Source organism: Lissotriton helveticus, chromosome 5_1 (assembly GCF_964261635.1).
Source record: "Lissotriton helveticus chromosome 5_1, aLisHel1.1, whole genome shotgun sequence".
NCBI classification, from domain to species: Eukaryota; Metazoa; Chordata; class Amphibia; order Caudata; family Salamandridae; genus Lissotriton; species Lissotriton helveticus.
The window spans coordinates 459,376,113-459,388,636 of NC_136065.1; positions in this window are offsets into that span (position 1 = coordinate 459,376,113).

Sequence of the window (12,524 nt, forward strand, 5' to 3'; positions counted from 1 at the left end):
GCCTTAGAGTGTCCTACCTGGAGCAGGAGGTCTTAACTTATAACAACTTGGTGGAGGGCCTCCGCTCCGACCATGCCACCCTCCGCAAGTAGTATGATGCCCTGGCCGCTACAGTGATTTTGGAAAAGGGGGGTGGTGATGGACAGAGTTTCTGAATGATGCAGAATACTCTTACCAAGTCAATAGATCATGGTTTTAATCCATCACCGTTTTTTAGCTCACTGCACCATCCCAGCTCAGAACCTGGCTATATGCAAATTAGTCTGTTCCTGTCCCAGTGCATGATGGGAACAGGGCAAACCAAACTACCAAGCCAATTCTTATACTGGGAAGGAAACAAGCTTCCGGGGACCGGTTTCTGGCATCACAGCCTTCTTCGGCCCGGCTTGCTTGAATCCTGATGGTGCAATGAGCAAGGGACTCACGTCTGAGTATACCCTCCCACACATAGTGTGGATAAAACCGATTTTGGAAAAGGGGGGTGGTGATGGACAGAGTTTCTGAATGATGCAGAATACTCTTACCAAGTCAATAGATCATGGTTTTAATCCATCACCGTTTTTTAGCTCACTGCACCATCCCAGCTCAGAACCTGGCTATATGCAAATTAGTCTGTTCCTGTCCCAGTGCATGATGGGAACAGGGCAAACCAAACTACCAAGCCAATTCTTATACTGGGAAGGAAACAAGCTTCCGGGGACCGGTTTCTGGCATCACAGCCTTCTTCGGCCCGGCTTGCTTGAATCCTGATGGTGCAATGAGCAAGGGACTCACGTCTGAGTATACCCTCCCACACATAGTGTGGATAAAACCGATTTTGGAAAAGGGGGGTGGCGATGGACAGAGTTTCTGAAAGATGCAGAATACTCTTACCAAGTCAATAGATCATGGTTTTAATCCATCACCGTTTTTTAGCTCACTGCACCATCCCAGCTCAGAACCTGGCTATATGCAAATTAGTCTGTTCCTGTCCCAGTGCATGATGGGAACAGGGCAAACCAAACTACCAAGCCAATTCTTATACTGGGAAGGAAACAAGCTTCCGGGGACCGGTTTCTGGCATCACAGCCTTCTTCGGCCCGGCTTGCTTGAATCCTGATGGTGCAATGAGCAAGGGACTCACGTCTGAGTATACCCTCCCACACATAGTGTGGATAAAACCGAGTTTGGAAAAGGGGGGTGGTGATGGACAGAGTTTCTGAATGATGCAGAATACTCTTACCAAGTCAATAGATCATGGTTTTAATCCATCACCGTTTTTTAGCTCACTGCACCATCCCAGCTCAGAACCTGGCTATATGCAAATTAGTCTGTTCCTGTCCCAGTGCATGATGGGAACAGGGCAAACCAAACTACCAAGCCAATTCTTATACTGGGAAGGAAACAAGCTTCCGGGGACCGGTTTCTGGCATCACAGCCTTCTTCGGCCCGGCTTGCTTGAATCCTGATGGTGCAATGAGCAAGGGACTCACGTCTGAGTATACCCTCCCACACATAGTGTGGATAAAACCGATTTTGGAAAAGGGGGGTGGTGATGGACAGAGTTTCTGAATGATGCAGAATACTCTTACCAAGTCAATAGATCATGGTTTTAATCCATCACCGTTTTTTAGCTCACTGCACCATCCCAGCTCAGAACCTGGCTATATGCAAATTAGTCTGTTCCTGTCCCAGTGCATGATGGGAACAGGGCAAACCAAACTACCAAGCCAATTCTTATACTGGGAAGGAAACAAGCTTCCGGGGACCGGTTTCTGGCATCACAGCCTTCTTCGGCCCGGCTTGCTTGAATCCTGATGGTGCAATGAGCAAGGGACTCACGTCTGAGTATACCCTCCCACACATAGTGTGGATAAAACCGATTTTGGAAAAGGGGGGTGGTGATGGACAGAGTTTCTGAAAGATGCAGAATACTCTTACCAAGTCAATAGATCATGGTTTTAATCCATCACCGTTTTTTAGCTCACTGCACCATCCCAGCTCAGAACCTGGCTATATGCAAATTAGTCTGTTCCTGTCCCAGTGCAACAGGGCAAACCAAACTACCAAGCCAATTCTTATACTGGGAAGGAAACAAGCTTCCGGGGACCGGTTTCTGGCATCACAGCCTTCTTCGGCCCGGCTTGCTTGAATCCTGATGGTGCAATGAGCAAGGGACTCACGTCTGAGTATACCCTCCCACACATAGTGTGGATAAAACCGAGTTTGGAAAAGGGGGGTGGTGATGGACAGAGTTTCTGAATGATGCAGAATACTCTTACCAAGTCAATAGATCATGGTTTTAATCCATCACCGTTTTTTAGCTCACTGCACCATCCCAGCTCAGAACCTGGCTATATGCAAATTAGTCTGTTCCTGTCCCAGTGCATGATGGGAACAGGGCAAACCAAACTACCAAGCCAATTCTTATACTGGGAAGGAAACAAGCTTCCGGGGACCGGTTTCTGGCATCACAGCCTTCTTCGGCCCGGCTTGCTTGAATCCTGATGGTGCAATGAGCAAGGGACTCACGTCTGAGTATACCCTCCCACACATAGTGTGGATAAAACCGATTTTGGAAAAGGGGGGTGGTGATGGACAGAGTTTCTGAATGATGCAGAATACTCTTACCAAGTCAATAGATCATGGTTTTAATCCATCACCGTTTTTTAGCTCACTGCACCATCCCAGCTCAGAACCAGGCTATATGCAAATTAGTCTGTTCCTGTCCCAGTGCATGATGGGAACAGGGCAAACCAAACTACCAAGCCAATTCTTATACTGGGAAGGAAACAAGCTTCCGGGGACCGGTTTCTGGCATCACAGCCTTCTTCGGACCGGCTTGCTTGAATCCTGATGGTGCAATGACCAAGGGACTCACGTCTGAGTATACCCTCCCACACATAGTGTGGATAAAACCGATTTTGGAAAAGGGGGGTGGTGATGGACAGAGTTTCTGAATGATGCAGAATACTCTTACCAAGTCAATAGATCATGGTTTTAATCCATCACCGTTTTTTAGCTCACTGCACCATCCCAGCTCAGAACCTGGCTATATGCAAATTAGTCTGTTCCTGTCCCAGTGCATGATGGGAACAGGGCAAACCAAACTACCAAGCCAATTCTTATACTGGGAAGGAAACAAGCTTCCGGGGACCGGTTTCTGGCATCACAGCCTTCTTCGGCCCGGCTTGCTTGAATCCTGATGGTGCAATGAGCAAGGGACTCACGTCTGAGTATACCCTCCCACACATAGTGTGGATAAAACCGATTTTGGAAAAGGGGGGTGGTGATGGACAGAGTTTCTGAATGATGCAGAATACTCTTACCAAGTCAATAGATCATGGTTTTAATCCATCACCGTTTTTTAGCTCACTGCACCATCCCAGCTCAGAACCTGGCTATATGCAAATTAGTCTGTTCCTGTCCCAGTGCATGATGGGAACAGGGCAAACCAAACTACCAAGCCAATTCTTATACTGGGAAGGAAACAAGCTTCCGGGGACCGGTTTCTGGCATCACAGCCTTCTTCGGCCCGGCTTGCTTGAATCCTGATGGTGCAATGAGCAAGGGACTCACGTCTGAGTATACCCTCCCACACATAGTGTGGATAAAACCGATTTTGGAAAAGGGGGGTGGTGATGGACAGAGTTTCTGAATGATGCAGAATACTCTTACCAAGTCAATAGATCATGGTTTTAATCCATCACCGTTTTTTAGCTCACTGCACCATCCCAGCTCAGAACCTGGCTATATGCAAATTAGTCTGTTCCTGTCCCAGTGCATGATGGGAACAGGGCAAACCAAACTACCAAGCCAATTCTTATACTGGGAAGGAAACAAGCTTCCGGGGACCGGTTTCTTGCATCACAGCCTTCTTCGGCCCGGCTTGCTTGAATCCTGATGGTGCAATGAGCAAGGGACTCACGTCTGAGTATACCCTCCCACACATAGGGGCCGATTAGGATGGCGGACGGACTTGCGTCCGTCCGCCACCCTTGAGGAGGAGGGAACGTCCGCAGGGGCTGCGGCGTTCCCTCCGTGCTGATTAGGATGTGACCGCCAGGGTGGCGGTCACATCCTCTATATTTAACATTGCGGCGGGTGCAGCTTCAAGCTGCACCCGCCGCAATGTTAAAAAAGCATGTTTTACATTTACATGCACAAAGCGGCCGGCACCGCACGGTGCCTGCTGCTTTGTGCACGCAAATGCAGGGGGGTACCATAGGTACCCCCCATGTGCACCCCCCACCCCCCATTCACCCAGGGGGCCCGCAACGGGCCCCCAAAGTGAATGTCCGTATGCTTTTCCATGGCGGAAAAGCCGCCGTGGAAAAGCATGTATTCACGAACATCCTAATATGGCGGACGGTGTCTCATAGACACCGCCTGCCATGTTATAGCTTTTCCGCCACGGTCGGAAGCCGACCGCGGCGGAAAAGCGGCGGACGGAATTCCAGACCCACCAGCCATCCTAATTTGGCGGTGGGTCTTTGGAGGCTCCGCAGCGGTTTTTCCGCATCCTCCAGGCCGGCGGACACTTCCGCCGGCCCGGAGGATGCGGAAAAACCGCCATCCTAATCGGCCCCATAGTGTGGATAAAACCGATTTTGGAAAAGGGGGGTGGTGATGGACAGAGTTTCTGAATGATGCAGAATACTCTTACCAAGTCAATAGATCATGGTTTTAATCCATCACCGTTTTTTAGCTCACTGCACCATCCCAGCTCAGAACCTGGCTATATGCAAATTAGTCTGTTCCTGTCCCAGTGCATGATGGGAACAGGGCAAACCAAACTACCAAGCCAATTCTTATACTGGGAAGGAAACAAGCTTCCGCTACAGTGAACAGCATCCTGCCGTAGTGTCCCTTGCCCCTTTTTTAGAAACTTTTGGGGGGTGGGAATTGGGAGTTGGGTTCTTTTTGGGACTTTTGAAGGACAATCGTTGGGGTTAGGGAGGGTCTTGCGGGAGATTATTTTGTTAGGGCTACACAAATATAATTTTTGAAACTTTATCTGAGCATACCTGTTTTTTACTGCTTTTGAGTCTGGTGGGTGGGGGTTTAACAGTAAGTTTGTTTTCCTGAAACTTAAGTCTGTGTCATTTTCTTCCTTTAAATGTCAATGGCTAAATGTTTTCAACACTAAGTGCCTCTCACAGAGTAAGTGATCTCCCCTTTCCCACCATGGATTTTCTTCAAATCACTTGCAACCAAAATTACACATTACCACGAGTGCTCTAAGACCCCAGAACTCAGTTGCAAAAATCAAGAACACCTCGAAACACATGCAATCCTGCTGCTAGGGCTAACCCTAAGTTACAAAAAGTGCCAAAAGGCTTTTCCGCATGGATGTTGTCCAAACCAGTTTTATCCGGTATTAGACCTTCCCAGCAATGGCCCCAGAGCCGTCAACCCAGGCGAAAACAAGTAGAAGACCCTCAAACAGCCAAAAAGCAAAAGTACAAAAATGTGGACTTTGTCACTTTCCTGAAAATTTCCAAAATCACTCAGTGCGCGCTCTGCAGCTAGGCCCTAACTCCCCTCTGCCTTCATGGATTCCCTTCAAACGTCTTGCTATCAAAACTATCCATACCCAGCGTTGCTCCAGACCCCGAAACCCACCCACAAACACCAGGAAGCCCCCCAAACAGGCCCCCGAAAACGCTACATTGAGCGAAATGTCAGAAAATGCAAAAACTTTTTCCTCATGGATGTTGTACAAACCAGTTTTATCCGGTATTAGACCTTCCCAGCAATGGCCCCAGAGCCGTCAACCCAGGCAAAAACAAGTAGAAGACCCCCAAACAGCCAAAAAGCAAAAGTACAAAAATGGGGACTTTGTCACTTTTCTGAAAATTTCCAAAATCACTCAGTGCGCGCTCTGCAGCTAGGCCCTAACTCTCCTCTGCCTCCATGGATTTCCTTCAAACCTCTTGCTATCAAAACTATCCATACCCAGCAGTGCTCCCAGACCCCGAAACCCACCCACAAATACCAGGAAGCCCCCCAAACAGGCCCCCGAAAACGCTACATTGAGCGAAATGTCAGAAAATGCAAAAACTTTTTCCTCATGGATGTTGTACAAACCAGTTTTATCCGGTATTAGACCTTTCCAGCAATGGCCCCAGAGCCGTCAACCCAGGCGAAAACAAGTAGAAGACCCCCAAACAGCCAAAAAGCAAAAGTACAGGTGATTAAAGTTTTAATTATATTAACTGTGCAAAACAAAGAAAGACAGAAACACAGGAATAAAAGTGAATATGTACGAAAAAGAAAATTTTTGATTCATTGGCTCATTTTCAGGGCTCGGTGTCAGGGAAGAAGAGTTCGTCCTCATACTCTGCGAATTCAGACAGGAGTAGGTCAGTGTCACCTAACACAGAAGAAATTCCCTCATCTAAGTTGCTGTCCTCCTCGTCTTCTTCCATCGTGCAATCTGGTACTATGTAATCTGGTGGTATGAGGTGCTCATTCATCTTGATCATTGTTAACCTCTCCACATTTTTGGGTGAGAGGCGGGTCCGTTTGCAAGTTACAATGCCACCAGCAGCATTGAAAACACGTTCAGAAGACACGCTTGCGAGTGGGCAAGACAAGTAATGTATAGCCAGGTTGGTGATCTCTGGCCACAATTCTTTTTTCCCATGCCAATACGCCAATGGGTCAGCATTAACATAGACCTCTGTTGAGTCATTCAGATAGTCCTGCACCATCGACTCAAGGTTCTCCACGGTTCCTCCACTTTGCTTACTTTTTGCTCTGACCTTTTGAGAACCAAACCCAAACTCAGCTAGCCAATCCTCTTCAATATCATCACCCGATATTTCTGTTGTGTCTGGTGCAGATGATCCGGTTGCCGGTGTCTTTAACGGCTGAGAGGTCACTTCTGCCACAGCCACAGGTGCAGAAGTGGAGTCTTTTGACTGGGGATGGCCTGCTGATGCTGATGTACTGCCTCTTCCTTGAATTTGCTGCCGTTCTCTTTCAAACCTCATGGCTGACAAGGCTAGCCAATGTTTGTACTTTGTAACATCTTCATCACCAAAAGGAAATAATGCACTGCCTGCCAGCGCCTTTTTGTAGCGTGGATGCAGAATAGTAGCACAAATGTAATGCTGTTCTGAGTGGATATTTTGAAGACGTTCATCGCCAAGTAGGCGCTCTAATAATTTCTCCGCCAAAACAAAAGCTTCTTGCTTTTCTTCATCTTTTTTAAACTTAGAAGACACCGCCTTCTTTTTGTGCTCCAGCATGCGCAATAATGGGATAGCTTTTCCCAAATTACAGTCCTCCCTGCTGACTGCACGCGTGAAGACCTCAAAAGGACGAAGCATGTCTGTCAGGCTTTTAACTAACTCCCATTGCTCCGCATGTAACCTCAGGTCCTTCACAGCTGTACCCAGTGTAAGGAAATACTGATCGAGTACCGTAAACTGCTCATACAGACGCTCAAGCATGTAGAAGGTTGAGTTCCAACGTGTTGGCACCTCCTGGATGAGTGCTTTCACTGGCATTCGACGTTCATGTAGCAGGCGCCTCAGATGCTTCCGGGCCTTAAAAGAATGGCTGAAATGGTTGCACATTTTTCGGCAGGTGACCACTAACTCGCATGCTGGACTGTCTTTATCCAAGAATTTTTTTACCACCAGGTTTATACAGTGCGCCAAACACGTCACTCTGAGATAGTTACCCAGATCCATGGCCTTAACTACATTGGCGCCATTATCCGTGGAAACATAACCAATCTGGCGTCTTTTTGGGGACAGCCAGTGAAAGACCTTTGTGTTAAACTCATTCAAAATGTTTTCTGCTGTATGACGTTTCTCCAAGCCAAACATGGCTAGTGTTGCATGTTTCCGAGCAGCTTTAAAAACTTGGTCCAGGTCAGCACCTGCGTTTAGCTTTGCTTTAACCCCTGAAAAAAAGACCCAGTGTGCAGTGATGCACATGTAATCAGTACCTGCGCCACTGGTCCACATGTCTGTTGTCAGATGTATAGTGTGAACAGCACTCTTCTGCAAAGCTGCCCCAATCACCTCCAGCACATCTTCATGTAGTGCTGGAACCGCAACTCGGGCAAAATAGAACCGGCTAGGAACCTTCCATTTAGGGCAGAGCGCTGCCACTAATTCTAGAAAACCAACCCCTTCTACAAAAGAAAAAGGGAGAAGATCCAGCGCTAGCATTTTAGCCAGCTTAGTGTTATACAGACGCACTGTTGGGTGGTTGCGTTCATATGGCGCGTCTGAAAACAACATGGTTCTAATGTTGCCCTGGACCATTTTACGGGATGATGAGGATGACTTCTTCGACCCAGTTACGCTCGCTGATGAACTTTTTCGCATTGGTGTCTCACTCTGTCCCACACTCTTAGTGTGGCTCACAGGGGGTGTGCTGACAGGGGTACTGGGTGTAAGTGAAGCGTGTGACGCTTCTTCCTCCTCGTCATCATCAGATGGAACATCAACGTTTTCTTGACTTCCAATTCGGGCTTCCTTGATCTTCTTTAGGTGCGCAAACCATTGGACAAGGTGCTGTCTCTTAAGATGACCTCTCTGGCCTCCGGTACCATAGTTGGTACCAAGCTTACCACGACTAACTGCAAGCTTACAAATGCTACAAATGGCTAGGTTTTCCTTTTTTGGGCAAATACTAAAGAAGTACCAAACTGCGGACTTGAAATGTCTGGGGGGGCCAGAGGAGGCGATACTGGTGGTGGTCATGCTGCTAATGCCAGATGAAGTGGAGGATGCGTGTTGCTGAACTTTACTACGTTGTGCACTTTGCCCACCACTAATTGAGGTCGAGGTGGATGGAGGTCCCTTCTGGCGAGGAAGAAATATGGAAGCGGTAGGTGGTGGTGTACTAGTTAACTTCAATGATTGTGGTGTTCCCATTGCCTCCTCGTCGACTTCATCATCACGCTCAGCAGCTTGTCGGGCTAGGGTCAAAATGTCTGTTTGCTGCATGCCCGCTGGGGCTTCAGTGACGTTAGTAATGACTGCGTCGTCGTCGTGAGAGTCTTCAGCAGCAGGAGTATACGCCACTTCTTGTTGAGCGTCATCACACTCCATAACTATGAGAGTTTTGACGACCTTCCTTTTACGCTTAGCTACCTTTGTCAGATCATGGTGTGCCTCAGCCTCACTCTCAGACGGCAGTGGTGCTGGTTCCCAAGTAAGATCCATATCATCAGAAGGAGGTGGGCTTGAAGAAGATGTAGACACCACCACCCTTGATCTTTTCCTTGCTCGGGATGTGGAAGACAATGAATGATTATCAGGAGGAGTGGCTTCCTCGAATGATACCTCGGCTTGATTGTCGATTTCCAGATGTGCCCCTACTTCTGGAGGAACAACTACTGTGGGCACTTGTTGTGCACCTCTGCTTGCTCCTCTCCTTGCGCCGCCTCTCCTTCCACATGTACTTGGGCTTGTACTTGCACATGTGGTTGTTGTTGCGGCTGTGGTTGTTCAACACTCGTCAGATGAGTTACAACAACCTGTGTTGATTGAGGGACATTGCTGCTACTTTCTTGCGATGAGCCAACATCACTGATCGATGGTGATTGAACAAGTAGACTGGCTGCCTCTGCAGCACTCAAGGGCTTGGACTTAAGTTGGCGTGGGGGTGGTGGCACTGAGCCCAATGGAGCGGGGGTGCTGCTCCCAGCTTGGTCCCCAGCAGATCCCGCTGCTGCTGCAGGCGTACTTTTTTTTTTATTCCCAAAAAATGTGGCGGTCGGCACACCAGTTTGCTTGGTAACTTGCTTCTTCTGCTCCTTTCTGGCATCTTTCTTGCTAGAGGAGCTACGAGGAACTTTTTTTGGGGCCATCTTCTTCAGATGTCACTCAGAACAGCAGGCCGCAGTTGCACAAGTTGCAGAGTTGTCTGTGGCCACACGTGACATTGTGCTGCACACACCGCAGCAGGACTTCTTCCTGGCACTGGTGGTTCTCTTGTGCACCTAAAAGCAATGGAAGACAGAGGAACATCAGTTATACAACCCAAAAAATCGACAAAAACCACAAAATTCAGCACAATCCCAGCCCACCCATGCCCTCAATAATGTTTAAATTCAAGAAGACACCCCACAGAAAGACTAGGCCCATGCACCACTCACTACCCCTGGGCATAATGGATGAAAGTTATGCAAAATGGGTGCACCCCAAGCACATGTTGCCTGTACCAGCACTCAAGATGGCCACCATCACCCACATGGCCAGTCCACATCAACAGTACACCCCAAAAAAAACGAAAAACACACAAAAATCACCACAATCCAATGCCATCCAGGATGTTTACATTAAAGAGAGTGAGAGCCCACAGGCAGACTCGCCTCCCCTTCGGCTTTGGATCACGCCGAGAGGTACCGACGGACAGAGCGGGGCCTCATTCTCCGAGCCGTTGCCGGGTGAGGTGAGGCAATCTTCCCACACAGAGTTGGGGAAAACATCCTCCACATTCGCATCAACTGGGAGGATACGGTAGGACGGTCTTCGTGACCATTTATGTCACTACTTACAGGCAAAGTATGGTCTGTTGGATTTCATGTAATTATGTTCCAGTTCTTTTTTGTTCACTTTCAATAGTGTATTTTGCAGTAGCATACTAGTTAGCTTGGCCCTGACGAATGCCGGTGAATCTCCACCTTACGGCAGAAACATGTTGGCCTGAATTATTACCAAGCAAAGCTGACAGTGATTTTTTCACACTGTCCCTACTCTGTTTTTTAACCTGACGTCCAGGTGAATATTATTAAAATTTCTTCATTTGCCTTGACCGCCATTTTATAACACATCACTTTATTTTTTATTGCACTGCATTACATCAGCATCACCAGTGGTGAGGACACTTACATTCTCTGAACTATGGCCTAGTGATACAAAGCCAATACATCAGGGCTTGGGGACACAGACCTAGTTCAAGATGTCCTACATGATGAGGCTCCGCTACATGGGTGGGCTGATAGGACTTAAACTATTGTTTTGAGTGTCTCTCCATCACGTGATAGCTGATGCACTGCACTCTTATTGTGCCGAGTCTGGCGATAGTCTATTTTTACTCAGCTAGTTTAGACCTTCAAGTTTCTTTGTTGTTAATGTAGACTCAGTGCATGCACCACTCACTACCCCTGGGCAAAAGGCCCCACCAGCAGCCCCAAAAAATCGACAAAAACCACAAAATTCAGCACAATCCCAGCCCACCCATGGCCTCAATGATGTTTAAATTCAAGAAGACACCCCACAGAAAGGCTAGGCCCATGCACCACTCACTACCCCTGGGCATAATGGATGAAAGGTAGGCAAAATGGGTGCAGGCCTCAGACACTGCCTGTCTTCAAAATGGCCCCTTGCACCCCAAGCACATGTGGAGGGCCTGCCTGTACAAGCACTCATAATGGCCACCACCACCCACATGGCCAGTCCACATCAACAGTACACCCCAAAAAAACGAAAAACACACAAAAATCACCACAATCCAATGCCATCCAGGATGTTTACATTAAAGAGACCCCACAGGCAGACTCAGTCCATGCACCACTCTCTACCCCTGGGCAAAAGGTCACAACAGCAGCCCCAAAAAAATAGACAAAAACCACAAAATTCAGCACAATCCCAGCCCACCCATGGCCTCAATGGTGTTTAAATTCAAGAAGACACCCCACAGAAAGACTAGGCCCATGCACCACTCACTACCCCTGGGCATAATTGATGAAAGCTAGGCAAAATGGGTGCAGGCCTCAGACACTGCCTGTCTTCAAAATGCCCCCTTGCACCCCAAGCACATGTGGAGGGCCTGCCTGTACAAGCCTCAAAATGGTCACCACCACCCACATGGCCAGTCCACATCAACAGAACACCCCAAAAAAAACGAAAAACACACAAAAATCACCACAATCCAATGCCATCCAGGATGTTTACATTAAAGAGACCCCACTGGCAGACTCAGTCCATGCACCACTCACTACCCCTGGGCAAAAGGTCACAACAGCAGCCCCCAAAAAATCGACAAAAAACACAAAATTCAGCACAATCCCAGCCCATCCATGGCCTCAATGATGTTTAAATTCAAAAAAACAGTTGTATCATGCACCCATAACTAACCCTGGTCCTACTGGATACTGTGGCTACCCACAATATATTTTATTTAATGTTCAGAAAAAGTTCCAAAATTGTAGTTGCAGCAACTGTAATGCCCCAAACAAACTTCCTTGTGAAAGTTGATTTCTAATCCAAAAGTGATCAAAAGAAAGTCAAAAAGGCTTTAAATCCAAATATCCAGCAGCATCCACAAAGAGTAATCCTTCCAGGTCAAGGTCCAAATGAAAGTGACCAGCACATGAAGAAAGCACTGGGAGGAGCCTGCTGGACAGGAACAGGAAGTTGGAGACTGTGGGGCACTTCCTTCCAAAATGGACTCCTTGCTAAAAAAAAGTGCAGGCAAATGTCAACCTGAGGAGTGATTCTGATAAAAATCATCATTTTCTGAAGGTTTATGCTGTTTGCTGGTGGATTTCTTGTGCAGAATAGCAAAATCTG